This window comes from Carya illinoinensis, chromosome 11 (genome assembly GCF_018687715.1).
Source record: "Carya illinoinensis cultivar Pawnee chromosome 11, C.illinoinensisPawnee_v1, whole genome shotgun sequence".
In the NCBI taxonomy this organism is placed as follows: domain Eukaryota; kingdom Viridiplantae; phylum Streptophyta; class Magnoliopsida; order Fagales; family Juglandaceae; genus Carya; species Carya illinoinensis.
The window spans coordinates 17782903-17800699 of NC_056762.1; the positions used below are offsets into that span (position 1 = coordinate 17782903).

The 17797-nt window shown below is 38.8% G+C and overlaps 2 non-coding genes across 2 annotated transcripts; both read left to right on the plus strand.

Annotated features, from left to right (window-relative positions):
- The first annotated feature begins 383 nt into the window (after positions 1-383).
- LOC122283500 lies at positions 384-490 on the plus strand. Its single transcript, XR_006230902.1, has one exon. It is a non-coding gene; the product is annotated as a small nucleolar RNA R71 (small nucleolar RNA).
- Positions 491-13729: 13239 nt separating this feature from the next.
- LOC122283559 lies at positions 13730-13837 on the plus strand. Its single transcript, XR_006230958.1, has one exon. It is a non-coding gene; the product is annotated as a small nucleolar RNA R71 (small nucleolar RNA).
- Positions 13838-17797: the final 3960 nt, after the last annotated feature.

Below are 17797 nucleotides of genomic sequence, written 5' to 3' on the forward strand. Positions count from 1 at the left end.
TTGAAAGCCTTAATATCCAAAAGCCATATTTCTAAGTCAAGTCTTCCACAGCTTGGATCAAGTGGATCAAAGCTGGTTCTTCTTCTTTCAAGCCCATCTTCAGTGTTGGGCTCTTGCTAGCTTCTTCCCAAGTGGTTTGTACTAATCCTTGCATTGCTTCCTTGATCTTCTTGGCTCTCAATCTTGTAATTGGCCCATCTAGACTTTGCAAAGGATCTTTAAGAGTAGGCCTGCCTTGGTTCCCATCAGGAGGTGTCACAAAAAATTCATAAGTTGCTTCATAAGTTTTACTCATTAAAACCCCTCCAACTGTTGCATCAACCATGGACTTGTTTGTAGCTCCTAAATCATTGTAGAATGTTTGGACTTGAAGTCATGCCAAAAGGTCATGATGAGGACACTTTCACAATAAATCTTTGTACCTCTCCCATGTTTCATACAAAGAATCATTCTCAAATTGAATGAATGTGGTAATATCATTCCTTAGCTTTGTTGTCTTGGCAAGAGGGAAATACTCGCCAAAAAATTTTGTGCTAACTCCTCCCAATTAGTAAGGACACTAGGTGATAGAGAATTCTGCTAGGCTTTCACTTTTTCTTTGAGTGAAAAAGGGAAAAGTCTCAAACGAATAGGAAATTTGCTTGAAGGTGTCGTAAATCTGTAGAAAATTTAAGATATGAACATTAGGATCCTCCTGCGACAACCCCCCAAATTAAAAAATTTGTTGTATCATTTGAATTATCTCTGGCTTAATCTCTAAATTATTAGCTTGTATAGCCGGCCTCCTTATGCTAGATGTGGCCCCATTAACCGAGGGTGCAACATAGTCCCTCAAAGCCCTATTTGCCTATCCAATCCTCTGATCCGCCATTGTGATGGCAGATGTGGTGACTCCTTGCTTATTCCTTTTATTGATTCGACACATAGTTCTCTCAATCTTGGGATAAAAAATGTAGATTCTAATGGTTTAGATAGGAGCATACACTTCTATATCCTGAAATAAAAATAACAGAAAAGCAAAGCTGAGATCCAATCAAACCAATATTCAAAAACAAATAAAATAAAAAAGAAATCCAAATTAGTAACAATTTAGCTAGTATCAATATTAATAAAAAAATCCCTGGCAATGGCACCAAAAACTAGGTGTAAAAATATTTGCAAGTGAACAAAAAATCGCAACAAGTAGGAAAGTTTTAAAGAAAAGAGTGTTGAACCCACACGGAGTAATTATGCTATTGAGTATTGAAATTAACCAAATTATTTACTCTTTGAAAAAAAAAACAGAAATTTCAAAGATTTTACCATCTAAATTAAACTAAAGTGCTTGATAAAAAAAAAAATAAATAAAAAAAAAAAAAAAAAACTAAAAGAAGAGAGAATAACACTTAAGGTTGTTCCCATCAACTTATAAAATTCCCATTTTTTAAGTTGATGAAAAAAAAAAAATCCCTTAATTATTCAATGTTTTCTCTCGAATATCTCTCTTTATGTAAATTAAATTATTTGAAGATTCATGAAGTTTTTTGGATTTTTCTTAATCTAAAATCACACTAATTGCCGTAAAGTATTTCTACCTTTGTCCAACTAATGGTGTTTAATCCTAAAAGCTTCTAATTACAAATTACCTCTAGGTTTTATTATGATTCAATAAATCCTTTCTCTGCTTTCTCTCTGAAACAGAGTAGAGGTTATCGCCCTACCCTCGTGTAGGTTAAATCGAGGTCGTATGTGCTGTTTCTCTGCTGCAGGTGGTTGAGGGGGTTTTTTTTACGAGATGGATGAGGAGAAGCGTCTTCTATATGAGAGGCTTTCGCTTACTGCAGTGGAGTCTGTGGAGGTCATCGTTGAAATGGAGAGACTCGATGATGTTAGGGCTTGGGGTGAGAAATGTTTGACGGTGAGGCTATTGACCGAAAAACACTATAATTGGGAAGCCTTCAAACAAACGATGCAACGAATTTGGTGACCGAATAGGAGTATTAAGTTCCGGGACCTTAATCCTAGCCTGTTGCTGGTGGAGTTCAACGACCCACAAGACAAGTTACATGTTCTCCATGATGGACCCTGGAATTTTGACAAACAGTTGCTGTTGACAAAGGAGTTTGAGGGTCATCTACAAGTTCATGAAGTTACCCTAACTAAGGCAAACTTTTGGGTTCGGATTCATGATCTCCCATTAATAGCACGTAACAAATATGTGGGAAAGTTGGTTGGGGAGTCTCTGCTCAAAGTTATTGAAGTGGATATGGATTATGATGATTTAGCATGGGAGAGTATATGCGGGTCTGTATAGCTCTGGACATTACGAAGCCGCTGATGAGACGAAAAAAGGTTTCCCTAGATACACTAAAAGATTGCTGGGTAAGATTCACTTACGAAAGGTTACCCAATTTCTGTTACCAGTGTGGGCGGATGGGGCATTCTCAGCGTGATTGTGAGTTATGGAAGAACCGTGACAGTGAAGACGACAATTTACCCTATGGGTCATGGCTGAGGGCAGTAGCACCGACAGGATGGGCAGGTAACTTCCGAGCGTCTAACCATAAAAGCAGTGGCTCAAGGCAACAACCAGGTTCTTCGAAATACGCTGCGAATTAGGTGGAGGATAAAGGGGGAAAACCAGATGCACAGGACACAAGGGACAATATTGGCCAAAGTCAATTATTCAATGTACCAATTCACACTAAGCTCTCGGGTGAGCAGAGGGTGGAACCAGAGTTGCCAAATGGGGAGATCAGAACACAGGTTATCCCTGAGGAAGAATGGAGGAGGGTGCTGCGACAAACCTCTGACCCATAATGCTTCTGCACCAAGCCTCCAAAGCCCCCTTCACAAGGGCCTTCCCCGAGCCCTACACCCAGTGGTGGCAAAGGCTAGGCCCAAAAAGACATTTAGAGGTAGGAAGCGCCCAATTTCTCCTGTGACAGTAGCAGAAGATTTAGTTATGGTGGTGCGGAAGAGGGTGGCTCCCCCTATTGAACAGGAAGATGAAAGGGCTGCAAAAAAGATTTCCTCGTGCTTATCTGTGGATTTACCGAGAGAGAGTGTTTCTTTTGAATCAGTAGAGGCTGTGAGGCAACCCCACCGAGACCAATGAAGCTGATCAGTTGGAATTCTCGTGGGCTTGGGAACCCAAGAGGATTCTGAACCCTTCTTGATTTACTCAGGAAGGAAGCTCCCGATGTTGTCTTCCTATAGGAGACGAAAATGACCTCATATGCAATGGGGAGGTACAAAGCCAGGTTAGTTTCTCTGAATTGCTTTACTGTTGATTTTCGGGGTCGAAGTGGTGGGCTAGTTTTGTTACGGAATAAAGATGTTAACCTACGTGTGCTTAGCTATTTGGATAATCATATTCATGCCCTTATTACAGATAGTGTAAACAATCGAGCAAGCTGGTTTCTAACAGGGTTTTATGGCCACCCTGATGTTACTAAAAGAAACCAAACCTGGGATTTGATTCGCTCATTAGCCAGAACAGCTAATAAGCCTTGGATGGTGTATAGAGATTTTAATGAGATTTTAGACCACAATGAGAAGCGAGGTGGTCGAATGAGACCTCATAGTCAATTGGAGGCTTTCAGAAATGTACTTACTGACTGTCAGTTGTTGGATTTGGATTTCTTTGGTGCTTTCACCTGGTGTAGCAGAAGAGAGGGTGGAGAAAGAATTAGTGAAAGACTGGACCGATGCCTAGCAACTTCCAACTGGGTTGATTATTTTCCTGAGGCTAGAGTTCAACATGGGACGGTCTCTTACTTTGACCACATCCTGGTGTGTTTGAATACCTCTGGTTTTTCCACTAATCAAAGAAGGAAAATGATTTTTCACTTTGAAGCTATGTTGGTCATCATGATTGTGAGGGAATTATTAAGGACACATGGGAGGCAATCGATAGTGGAAACAGTATGGTTGATGCTATGCAAATGATATCGACTTGTGGAGGAAGGTTGGCAATGTGGAACAAGGATAAATTCGATTTGGTCCATAAGCAACTAAAGGAATCTCAAGATAAGCTGAAGGCCTTACAATCTGTGGATCCCACCTGTGAGAACTTGGAAGAGCATAACGAAGTAAGAAAGGAGTTCCAAATGTGGTTAGAGAGAGAGGAACTTATGTGGAAGCAAAGGTCAAGACTCCAATAGTTATGCTGTGGAGATCAGAACACCAAATATTTCCACCAAAAAGCATCCCAATGCAAGAAAAGAAATTTTATTCAGAAACTGAAAGATGAAAATGGCCGTTGGAGAGAGGGAGAACAAAGGGATATGCTGATTAGAAGTTATTTCAATTCCCTATTCACGACCTCTTCCGAGAGGGGATCTATGGACATTCTAGATGGGATCGAGGCCAGAGTCACTACTGTTATGAATGCTGATTTGGACAGAATCTATGAGGCAGAGGAGGTATATACAGCTTTGAGACAAATGCATCCCAACAAGGCTCCCAGACCAGATGGGATGCCACCAATACTTTTCCAGAAATATTGGCATATTATTGGTGGCAAAATCACTGCAGTGGTGCTGGAAGTCCTCAATACAGGTCATTTCCCTTCTGATCTCAATAAAACTCATCTTGTTTTAATTCGGAAGACTGACTCCCCTACTTTAGTTTTTGATTTTAGACCCATTAGTTTGTGTAATGTCATTTACAAACTAATTGCAAAAGTCATAACTAATAGAATGAAAGCCATACTGCCCTCCATTATTTCTGATACACAAATTGTTTTTGTACCTAGAAGACTTATCACTGATAATGTATTAGTAGCTTATGAGGTAGTACACTACCTTAAACAGAAGAGGAAGGGAAAGAAGGGCTTTATGTCCTTGAAGCTGGATATGTCCAAGGCTTACGATCGGGTAGAGTGAGATTTTCTTGAGAGTATTTTACCAAAATTGGGATTTAAAAGTGGCTTGGTGAGTCTTATTATGAAATGCGTTACCTCAATTTTGTTTTCTGTTTTAGTGAATGGGAATCCTACTGAACCCATTTTTCCAACTCAAGGGCTAAGACAAGGGGACCCATTGTCCCCTTATCTTTTTCTAATATGCACTGAAGCTTTGGTCTGCTTGCTAAAAAATGCTGAGCTGGACAGATCTGTAAAGGGAGTTAAAATCTGTAGGGGGGCTCCAGCTTTAAACCATATGCTGTTTGTGGATGATTCTATAGTGTTTTGTGAGGCCAACACTACTACTTCAATATTCAGTTGCTGTTAAAAAATATGAATTGGCATCAGGCCAAATGATCAACAAATAGAAAATGGCTATGATTTTTAGCTCCAATGTGCCAAGTAGTCTGAGACAAACCATCATGGCTATGTGGGGTGGAAGTATAGTCCAACAATACAAGAAATATTTGGGACTACACCCTATAGTTGGAAAGGCAAAAACTATTGCCTTTGGAGAAATTAAGAGTCGGGTTTGGAGAAGATTACAGAGTTGGAAAGAGAACCTCTTGTCTCAAGGCGGTTGGGAGATACTTGTGAAAGCTATAGCATGTTCTATTCCTTCTTTTGCCATGAGCTATTTTAAGCTCCCAAGTACTTTGTGCCGAGATCTAGAGAAGATGATGGTTAGGTTTTGGTGGGGACAAAGAGATGATGGGAGGAGAATTCATTGGGTAGCATGGAACAAACTGTGTGTGTCAAAATTGAGGGGTAGATTGGGTTTTAGAGATCTAAAGGATTTCAATATGGCTCTGTTAGCAAAACAGGCCTAGAGGGTGTTGAAATAGGAAGATTCATTGGTCCATAAACTGTTAAAGGCTAAGTATTTCCCAAATTCCTCATTCTTTGACGCTCAAAAGGGTAATAATCCTTCTTTCACATGGCGAGGCATCTGGGAGGCTAGGACTTTATTGATGAAAGGCTGCCAATGGAGGATCGGGAATGGGGCTACAACTCGCATATCGCAGGACATATGGATCCCTGGTAACCAATCTTTAATTATGGAGGAAAATGGAACAGTGGGAAGAGATCTGTCAGCAAAGGTGGCCTCTTTGATTGATGTTGACACAGGTTGGTAGAACATTTCGAGAGTTAGAGCTCTCTTCAATCCAAACATAGCCTCAGATGTTCTGAAAATCTGTCTAAGCCCGGGTGAACATGTATATATGCTGATGTGGAGGCATGAAAAAAACAGGGTCTATAGTGTAAAAAGTGGATACAGGTTTTTGACATCTCAACATAATCTTGTCAATGCTGAAAGTTCCAATGCCAGAGACATGCATAAGATGTGGAAATCAATTTGGCATATGAGGGCTCCAAACAAAGTTAAAGTATTTGCGTGGAGAGCCTGTCAGGATAGTCTCCCCTCCAAGCAAAATCTGTTGAAGAGGAAAATCATTGATTGTGCAACCTGCTCTTTTTGCAATTTCCCCATTGAGAACGGTACTCATGCTATATTAAAATGCTAGGATGCTCAGAATGTGTGGTTGCGATTGATGCCTATTTTTGTTGATCTATCTGCCTTTAGAACAGTAACTTATGCAATCATATTTCTGTTACACAAGGGGACCAAGGAATGTTGAGCTGTTTCTTCTTAATTGCATGGTCTTTTTGGTACAGGAAAAATAAGTGGGCTATTGAGCAGTTATTGTTGGATCCCTTTCAGGTTGCTAATTCCGCTATCAACACTTTCAAGTCGGGTCTTCCAGTCAGAATGAAGCCAAGCTTTTCAATGCAAAAAGTAGGATGTTGGCAAGCAACCCCTTCGGGGTTCTATAAACTTAATGTAGATGCTGCCCTATTTTTTGATCTTAAAAAGGTTGGGGTGGGTGCAGTACTCAGGGATGGGAAGAGAGAGGTGATATTGGCTGTGAGCAAGGCCAGACATGAACTTCATGATCCAGAGTCAGTTGAGTTGCTTGCTATGTTACATCTAGGTATATCAAAAATTGTTCTGGAGAGTGACATTTTATTGATGGTGGAAGCCTTAACTGCCAACCAAGACTCCTTATCACTTCAAGGTAAGATTGAAGGAAGTTAGAAGTTTACTCAATTGCTTTGAAGACCATCAAGTTCAACATGTCATTAGAAGTGGAAACCAGGTAGCCCATTTCCTTGCCAAGCATGCGTGGTCAGTTTCTGATATAGAATTGTGGATGGGATCAGTTCCCTCCTTCTTGTCTCAGTACTATTGGCTTGATATCCAAAATGTAACCATTTAGTATGTTTTATGAATGAAATGCCGTTGTTAAAAAAAAAAAAAAAAAACCAATAATTGGCCAGAAAATTGTAAGCAATAAGATCAAGAATAACAACACTCAACATGAAAAAAATGGAAATAAAATAACTTGGAATTTAAATTGTGTTATCAAATCTAGACTACATCAAAGCCCTAGAAAAATAAAATTAGTTTATAATAAATCTGAAATCAACCATGTTCTTATTTAAATGCATCAAAAGAAAACTAAAGAGAAGAAGAATAAAACTCTTTGGCTTGGAATAGGTTGATGAAGCATTCAAGATTGTTAAAGATCTCTCTTCTCCTTCCTTGGTGTAGAACAGTTTATGCCCTTGCAATGATGATCAACTCCAGCAACCTCCTCTCTCAAGGGTGTGACCGAATTCTCCAGCAGCCAAGTCCTTTTTTATTTATTTTTATTTGTAAGTTTCCTTTTATTCCTGTGGAAGTCGATCTACATCAAAGATAATGGTATTGCATTCGGTTCAAAAATTTAAAAACTGGTTGGCACGAATATAAGATAATGGGAGGGGATCCTTGCCGGACTCGTATTCTGTGGACAACGGAGCTATCTTGGGGTTCAAGATGATATTGACCCATCTTTCTTATCAATTCATCTAGTTCTCAAAATCTATTGAACCCAATTTCCAAACCTAACTCTTACACAAAATCACTCTTGATTGCCAAGTCACAACAATATTTCCTCTCCTTTAGCCTAATCTCCACGTGAATCTTAAGCAATTTAGGACTTTTAAAACACTGTTTCAGCCTTATCTTGAACTTTCTAATTGTGCCCTTGTTTCCTTCCTTGAATGTACCAAAATGCCCCCTCCTCTTCCATTAAACCTTCTCATTCTTTCAAACACAAGCAAATAAAGAAAAATAAATAAAAATCAAATCCAATCAAATAAAGGAAAACTAACCATTTTAATAAGTAAAGAGTAGTAAAAATCATGTAAAAATTACATTTATCATGATTGTTAGCTACCACATTATTGTTTTGTGCAGCAGTAATATTGAATGGGGCCGATTCTGTTAGCCTTACCGCAGACTTTAATTGTAGGCCGCAAATATCATTCATCCCACCGAGAGAATGATTTTCGAAGTGAATATGGCAAGGGGATTTGTATCTCTGCAGATCCTGAATTTTCGACTTTTAAGTGCAATAATTGTTACTGTTGGCCATAATTACGACGATTGCTAGTACTTATCATGATTTGTTACAACCGGAATTGTCGGACGGAAACTTTTTAAATGCTTGGGAAATTTGATTGTTACAATATTTGCGGGGGCGAGGAGAGTGAGCTTAAAGAGTACGAATAAACTACATATTTGACAGTGAGAGAGAGCTTAGACATATAAAGGCTCATTTCCTTTCTGGACTGATTACGCCCAAAGAATAATGCGGTAGTTGTAGCACAGCTTTGGGGTGTCGATTATACAAGGAGACAAATTAAAAAAATAGCAAGAGGAACAAAGAAACTAAAAAAAAATATTAAATAAATAATAGAGAACAAATATTAATTTTAAATGTAAATTCAAGTGAAGCAAAGTGATTAACAGAAAAAGTACTCAAATTTGACAAACAGTAGAGCGTCGGGAATCCCTTGTACAAATCTGGTATTTTAATTATTCTTAATTCATTGGATAACTCAATTAAGAACTCAATTCCCGCAATTCCTAATTGGAAGGTATAGATTTATAAACCAGACTTAAATAAAATGTAACTCTTTAAAAAAATATTCACCACTTTTAAAAAACGTGAATTACTACACCTATTAATAAAATCTAATGACGACAATATACTCAGGAAGCGATATTGCAGCAAAAAAACTAAATCAATATAGATAAATAATTGATCCAAACATAATCAAAAAACTAATCCATTCAATAGAAAAAGCATGACTGAATCCATAAACAGAATAAATTCTATGATTATTCGGAGAAGAAAACATCAACGATGAATTGAGAATGATAAAACAAAAGAATTTTAGAAATTGAAAATCAAATACATGAATTAACAATAAATTAGAAATATCATCTAATATGCAAGTTCATCTCTAACCCTACTTGAGAATTTAGTTACCCATAAATATAATGGACAACAAAAATCTCTAGAAAAAACTGAAGCGAACGGTGGCCATGGAAGTGATTTTCTCCTCTCTTCAAATCTGCCTCTTGTGCCTCTTCCTCCCCTTCCATTTCGTTATAATGATATGCTTATATAGGGTAGGAAAGAAACCCTAATGTCCTCTTAATTTCCGCATAAAAAAAACCGCCTAAATTTTAGGACTTATCTTGACAGCCACGTACGGCTTTCAGGAGTTCGAATTTGGAAATCCTTATTAGAGACAAAGTTATAGCCCGTTAAGATAGCTTTCCAATGCATCAAGAATCACATCAATCTATGTGAGTAAAAAGATACAGTCAAAAGACTAAAGTATGTCCAGACTATCTCCTAGCAAATTTCGGACTTTGACTTCTTGTGGTTTCATTCTGTGATATTTTTCTTTTTCTTTTCTTCCAAATTGCTCTCAAACCCCATGAATGTCCTCATTTGAATTTGACTGGGTTTGACTTGCTCTTTTATAAACTCTGAAATTAAACATAAAAAAACTGCTTAGGCGTATCCCAACGTAAATAGAAATTCAATTTAAAAATACACATTAATTCCTATGATTTCTATTCACATTTTAGCATTTTAGTCCAATAATAGGGTATATAGAGTGCACTTTCACACACTCATCACACCCCCCAACTTACTCCTTGTTAGTCCCTAGCAATTTTCATATCAAAACAACGAAAGAGACCAAAGAAAATCACACATAAAGACCATCAAGTCACGCTTTCCAGATTCACATATCAAAACAATCTAAGGAATCCAATAACCCATCAAGATCAATCCACCTATAGCAATCCACAGAGTGTGTGTGTGTTCTCCAAGCCATAACCATCGTACCTCTAACCTTGACACATGCAACATCAAGAACATCTTAAGCAAAAGGTTCAACTCTATAACTCACGGGTATAATAGTGTTTTGTGTAAAGGCTCTCTCTATGGAGTTGACAATGGGTGTATGCACACTCTCATGGAAAATTAGGCAATTATGTACAAGCAACAAGCAAATATTGATCTTATGATAGGAACACTAACAAATGAGACTTCCATCAATCTTTCCAATAGTTTACTTAGGATCAGAATGGTCCACAAAAAAGATTGTAATGTGGCTTGGTTTTGGGGTTATATTAAAAAAAAAAAAAGATGAAAGGGATTCAAAAACTTCCAAGTACATACAAAGGAAATTTTATTAAATATCTCAATAGACCACACTTCTCACTTGATATACTCTCCAACTTTTCAGATCATCAAATAATAATGCTTTTCCTTCTTCTTCCTCTTTTTTTTTTCAACAATTTGATGGACAAACACATGCCACTTTTGTATTCTTTCCATCTCTACCAACTTCTTTTTTTCTTTTTTTTTGGAGCTCACTCAATTGAACACTTTGCAACTTGTACTCTTCTCTTTTTTCTGTTGTTTTTTTCTTCTTCTTAATTGAAAATGATAAAATTAAAGAAAGAAAATACAAATTCCACACCTAGTATACACTTGGAAATAAAAATGGTAAGAAAATCTGTGTATAGGTTATACTCTAATGTGGAGAGGCATGGATGATATGGGCATATGAAAAGAAAAAGCTACAAGTGTTTATTGGCTCAAAGTTGGCTACTAGGGGTCTATGATGGAAAGGATAGCTTGAAAGGCTCAAACGTTAATCCTAAGTTGACCTTCGTCATATCCCAAGTATATCCACCATTGTACCGCAAACTATGTAATAATATTCTCAAAAGAAATGCCCAATTCAACAGATCAACGAACGTTTATCACAATTTACTGCATTTGTATGCTCTCAATCCTCTCCAAACTCACATGAATACTTAAGCAAAAGAGTTCTCTAGCTACATGTGTCAAACCACCATCTTACCACAAAACTTGGATAAGTGCATTAAGGATTCTGTGCAAAAAAATGAAAAAAATGATTTGGTGGGTTTGGTGAATTCACGAAGATGGCTATGAATGAGAATGAGTACACATGTGAAAATGATGCAGTGTGATGCAAATTAAAAAAAAATTGACACATGAAAATATGCCACAGAGTTCCAACAAGCATTTTAAATACTGAATTTGCACCACCACCCCCCAACTTAAATGAAACATTGTCCTCAATGTTTAAGAATCAAAATTGAATGGGGAGTAACTGAAAATGGTAGAATACACCTGATGAGTGACGTGGGTAGCTCCCTAAACACCAAAGGTAATCTGAAATGACAAAATGAAACTATCCTTGGTGGTGTGGTCAAGGTTGACAGATTGGATCCACAAGTGGAATGTCTTCCACTTCCGGAACTTGCCCATCAATTAATATTTTAAGGCGTTGACCATTTACTTGAAAGATCCGACCATCCTTAGGATCCTCTATTTCTACCACCCCATTTACAAAAACATTTTTCACTAGAAATTGGTCAGTCCACCTAAACCGAAGTTTTCCTTTGTGCTTGTGAGATCCAAAATCATATAAGCATATTCGGTCATTAGGTTTAAACCTCTTCCTAAGAATATTTTTATCATGAAACGTTTTCATTTTAACCTTATAGACTTTAGACTTAGGCAAAGATTTCAATTTAACTCTTGGTGCTTTCATACTTACAGGAATCTGTTTTCCACATTTTTTAGATAACTCCTCAAATTTCTGTTGCCAAACCTGTGTGCCATAATCCTGAGTTTCATCAAAAACATCACAAATATCAATAACATCAGATGAATCACTAACAGATGTATTAAACTCAGAATTCACAAGGGAATATTCAAGGGGATCAAAATCATGAGTTGTGTGAACTCCCTTGTCAATGAGTGCATCAATCATATACATTTGGTGGCACTCGTCATCTATTGGCTGCTTCTCAATATGGAAAATGTTGACCTCCATGGTCATGTTTCCAAAAGATAACTTCATCAACACATTCCTGCAATTTATAAGTGCATTAGCCGTAGTAAGGAAAGGTCTACCTAATATGAGAGGAACTTTAGAGTTAGACTCAATAACTGATTGACTGTCCAAAATTAAGAAATCAACAGGATAATAAAACTTGTCAATTTGGATCAAAACATCCTCAACTATCCCTCTCGGTTTCTTAACTAAACAATCAGCCAACTGAAGCACAACAGAAGTAGGCTTAATTTCACCCAAACCAAGCTGCAAATAAATAGAATAAGGCAACAAATTAAAACTAGCTCCTAGATCTAGCAAGGCTTGCCCAAACTCATGATTCCAATATTACATGCAATGGTTAGACAACCAGGATCCTTGTACTTAGGAGGAATTCGCTGCCCAATTAGAGAACTAACTTGCTCTGTCAGAAATGATGTCTTTTTAACATGGTGCTTCCTCTTAACTGTACACAAATCTTTAAGAACTTTTGCATAAGTGAGAACTTGTTTAATAACGTGCAAAAGAGGAAGGTTAATCTTTACCTGCCTAAGGTTTTCCAAGATTTCATTACTAGGATCCAAAGTTCGCATACCAGATTTTAAATCTTGAGGAAATGGTACCTTAACTGGACTCTTGATTACCTCGGCATCCTTGGGGAACTCGGAGCTATCATTGCTTTGTTCCTCTTCAACATCCTCTTGCTTATCAGTTGTTGGGATGTGTATGGACATACCACTTCTTGTCATAATGACATTGACTTCTTTTAAATTTTTTTGTGCCATATGCTGACCTTGGGGTGCGGATTGAACTTGAGAATGAAACTTACTACGCTCATTCACACTCAAGGAGCTCATTATCTCTTTGTTTTCTTCAACAACCTGCATAATCAAATATTCAAACTTTTGATTAGTTTTACTCTGTGCCTCAATAAAAGTATGCAAAGTGTCTTCTAAAGGACTCCTAGAAGATGAAGGCGCATGATATGGTGCAGGATATGATCTAGGGGCTTGTGCAGGCGGCTGGTTTTCAAACTTCTAGCTAAAATTGGGGTGATTACGCCACCCAGGATTGTAGGTATCAAAGAAAGGTGCAATAGGCTTCATGTACATACCTAAGGCATTACATTATTCCTCATACATCCCTTTCATCTCAGCAAAAGTCGGACACTCTTGGGCAAGGTGATCTACCCCACCACACACAAAACATCGTCCAAAAGACTCTGCATGATTAGCCACGGGTGTTGGCTTTAAGTCTTTATTCTTCAACACCTCTAGCTCCCTAGTGAGCATCTCAACCTTAGCCTTTAGGTTATCTTCTTACCTGAGATGGTAAATTCCACCACCATTTAGGTTTCCTGCAAGTCATGACCTATTTGCGCTCTCAGTAACACTAGGTCCGGTCCAAGTGTGAGCTTTTTCAGCAAGCTCATTGACGTATTCTATGGCCTCATCAGGATCTTTCTATAACAATTCACCATTACACATCATCTCCACAAATTGACGCTCTGTAGGTGTAAGTCCCTCATAAAAATAGCTCACTAAGCGCCAATTCTCATACCCATGGTGAGGACACAAACTCAATAGCTCCTTAAATCTCTCCCAAGACTGATACAAAGTCTCACTGTCCTTTTGTACAAAGGTGGAGATTTGCCTTTTTAAAGCATTGGTCTTATGTTGGGGAAAGTATTTATTAAAGAAGACCTGAGTCATCTCATTCCATGACTCAATAGATCGTGGTCTCAAAGAGTATAGCCAACTCTTAGCTCTATCCTTCAAAGAGAAAGGAAAGAACTTAAGTCTCACAATGTCATCAGTTGCATTTTGACTATGAAAAGTCGCAACTACTTCCTCAAACTCCCTAATGTGCACATATTTTACCTGCCTGAGGTTCTCCAAGATTTCATTACTAGGATCCAAGGTTCGCATCCCAGATTTTAAAGCTTGAGGAAATGGTACCTTAACTGGACTCTTGATTACCTTCGCATCCTTGGGGAACTTGGTGCTATCATTGCTTTGTTCCTCTTCAACATCCTCTTGCTTATCAGTTGTTGGGATGTGTATGGACTTACCACTTCTTGTCATAATGGCATTGACTTCTTTTAAATTTTTTTGTGCCATATGCTGACCTTGGGGTGCGGATTGAGCTTGAGAAGAAAACTTGCCACGCTCATTCACACTCAAGGAGCTCATTATGTTGGATATATGACACTTTATCTCTTTGTTTTCTTCAACAACCTGCATAATCAAAGATTCAAACTTTTGACTAGTTTCAGTCTGTGCCTCAATAAAAGCATGCAAAGTGTCTTCTAAAGGACTCCTAGAAGATGATGGTGCATGATATGGTGCAGGATATGATCTAGGGGGTTGTGCAGGCGACTGGTTTTCAGACTTCCAGCTAAAATTGGGGTGATTACGCCATCCAGGATTGTAGGTATCAGAGAAAGGTGCAACAGGCTTCATGTACATACCTAAGGCATTACATTGTTACTCATACATCCCTCTCATCTCAGCAAATGTGGGACACTCTTGGGCAAGGTGATCTACCCCACCACACACAAAACATCGTCCAAAAGACTCTGCGTGATTAGCCACGTGTGTTGGCTTTAAGTCTTTATTCTTCAACACCTCTAGCTCCCTAGTGAGCATCTCAACCTTAGCCTTTAGGTTATCTTCTTCCCTGAGATGGTAAATTCCACCACCATTTAGGTTTCCTGCAGGTCGTGACCTATTTGTGCTCTTAGTAGCACTAGGTCCAGTCCAAGTGTGAGCTTTTTCAGCAAGCTCATTGAGGTATTCTATGGCCTCATAATGATCTTTCTATAAGAACTTACCATTACACATCATCTCCACAAATTGACGCTCTGTAGGTGTAAGTCCCTCATAAAAATAGCTCACTAAGCGCCAATTCTCATACCCATGGTGAGGACACATACTCAATAGCTCCTTAAATCTCTCCGAAGACTGATACAAAGTCTCACTGTCCTTTTGTACAAAGGTGGAGATTGGCCTTTTTAAAGCATTGGTCTTATGTTGGGGAAAGTATTTATTAAAGAAGACCTGAGTCATCTCATTCCATGACCCAATAGATCGTGGTCTCGAAGAGTATAGCCAACTCTTCGCTCTATCCTTCAAAGAGAAAGGAAAGAACTTAAGTCTCACAATGTCATCAGTTGCATTTTGACTATGAAAAGTCGCAACTACTTCCTCAAACTCCCTAATGTGCACATATTTTACCTGCCTGAGGTTCTCCAAGATTTCATTACTAGGATCCAAAGTTCGCATACCAGATTTTAAAGCTTGAGGAAATGGTACCTTAACTGGACTCTTGATTACCTTCGCATCCTTGGGGAACTCGGTGCTATTAGTGCTTTGTTCCTCTTCAACATCCTCTTGCTTATCAGTTGTTGCGATGTGTACGGACATACCACTTCTTGTCATAATGGCATTGACTTCTTTTAAATTTTTTTGTGCCATATGCTGACCTTGGGGTGCGGATTGTGCTTGAGAAGAAAACTTGCCACGCTCATTCACACTCAAGGAGCTCATTATGTTGGATATATGACACTTTATCTCTTTGTTTTCTTCAACAACCTGCATAATCAAAGATTCAAACTTTTGACTAGTTTCAGTCTGTGCCTCAATAAAAGCATGCAAAGTGTCTTCTAAAGGACTCCTAGAAGATGATGGTGCATGATATGGTGCAGGATATGATCTAGGGGGTTGTGCAGGCGACTGGTTTTCAGACTTCCAGCTAAAATTGGGGTGACTACGCCATCCAGGATTGTAGGTATCAGAGAAAGGTGCAACAGGCTTCATGTACATACCTAAGGCATTACATTGTTACTCATACATCCCTCTCAACTCAGCAAATGTGGGACACTTTTGGGCAAGGTGATCTACCCCACCACACACAAAACATCGTCCAAAAGACTCTGCGTGATTATCCACGTGTGTTGGCTTTAAGTCTTTATTCTTCAACACCTCTAGCTCCCTAGTGAGCATCTCAACCTTAGCCTTTAGGTTATCTTCTTCCCTGAGATGGTAAATTCCACCACCATTTAGGTTTCCTGCAGGTCGTGACCTATTTGTGCTCTTAGTAGCACTAGGTCCAGTCCAAGTGTGAGCTTTTTCAGCAAGCTCATTGAGGTATTCTATGGCCTCATAATGATCTTTCTATAAGAACTTACCATTACACATCATCTCCACAAATTGACGCTCTGTAGGTGTAAGTCCCTCATAAAAATAGCTCACTAAGCGCCAATTCTCATACCCATGGTGAGGACACATACTCAATAGCTCCTTAAATCTCTCCGAAGACTGATACAAAGTCTCACTGTCCTTCTGTACAAAGGTGGAGATTGGCCTTTTTAAAGCATTGGTCTTATGTTGGGGAAAGTATTTATTAAAGAAGACCTGAGTCATCTCATTCCATGACCCAATAGATCGTGGTCTCGAAGAGTATAGCCAACTCTTCGCTCTATCCTTCAAAGAGAAAGGAAAGAACTTAAGTCTCACAATGTCATCAGTTGCATTTTGACTATGAAAAGTCGCAACTACTTCCTCAAACTCCCTAATGTGCACATATTTTACCTGCCTGAGGTTCTCCAATATTTCATTACTAGGATCCAAAGTTCGCATACCAGATTTTAAAGCTTGAGGAAATGGTACCTTAACTGGACTCTTGATTACCTTCGCATCCTTGGGGAACTCGGTGCTATTAGTGCTTTGTTCCTCTTCAACATCCTCTTGCTTATCAGTTGTTGCGATGTGTACGGACATACCACTTCTTGTCATAATGGCATTGACTTCTTTTAAATTTTTTTGTGCCATATGCTGACCTTGGGGTGCGGATTGAGCTTGAGAAGGAAACTTGCCACGCTCGTTCACACTCAAGGAGCTCATTATGTTCGATATATGACTCTTTATCTCTTTGTTTTCTTGAACAACCTGCATAATCAAAGATTCAAACTTTTCATTAGTTTTACTCTGTGCCTCAATAAAAGCATGCAAAGTGTCTTCTAAAGGACTCCTAGAGGATGAAGGTGCATGATATGGTGCAGGATATGATCTAGGGGCTTGTGCAGGCGGCTGGTTTTCAGACTTCCAGCTAAAATTGGGGTGATTACGCCACCCAGGATTGTAGGTATCAGAGAAAGGTGCAATAGGCTTCATGTACATACCTAAGGCATTACATTGTTCCTTATACATCCCTCTCATCTCAGCAAATGTGGGACACTCTTGGGCAAGGTGATCTACCCCACCACACACAAAACATCGTCCAAAAGACTCTGCATGATTAGCCACGTGTGTTGGCTTTAAGTCTTTATTCTTCAACACCTCTAGCTCCCTAGTGAGCATGTCAATCTTAGCCTTTAGGTTATCTTCTTCCCTAAGATGGTAAATTCCACCACCATTTAGGTTTCCTGCAGGTCGTGACCTATTTGTGCTCTCAGTAGCACTAGGTCCAGTCCAAGTGTGAGCTTTCTCAGCAAGCTCATTGAGGTATTCTATGGCCTCATCAGGATCTTTCTATAAGAACTCACCATTACACAACATCTCCACAAATTGACGCTCTCTAGGTGTAAGTCCCTCTTAAAAATAGCTCACTAAGCGCCAATTCTCA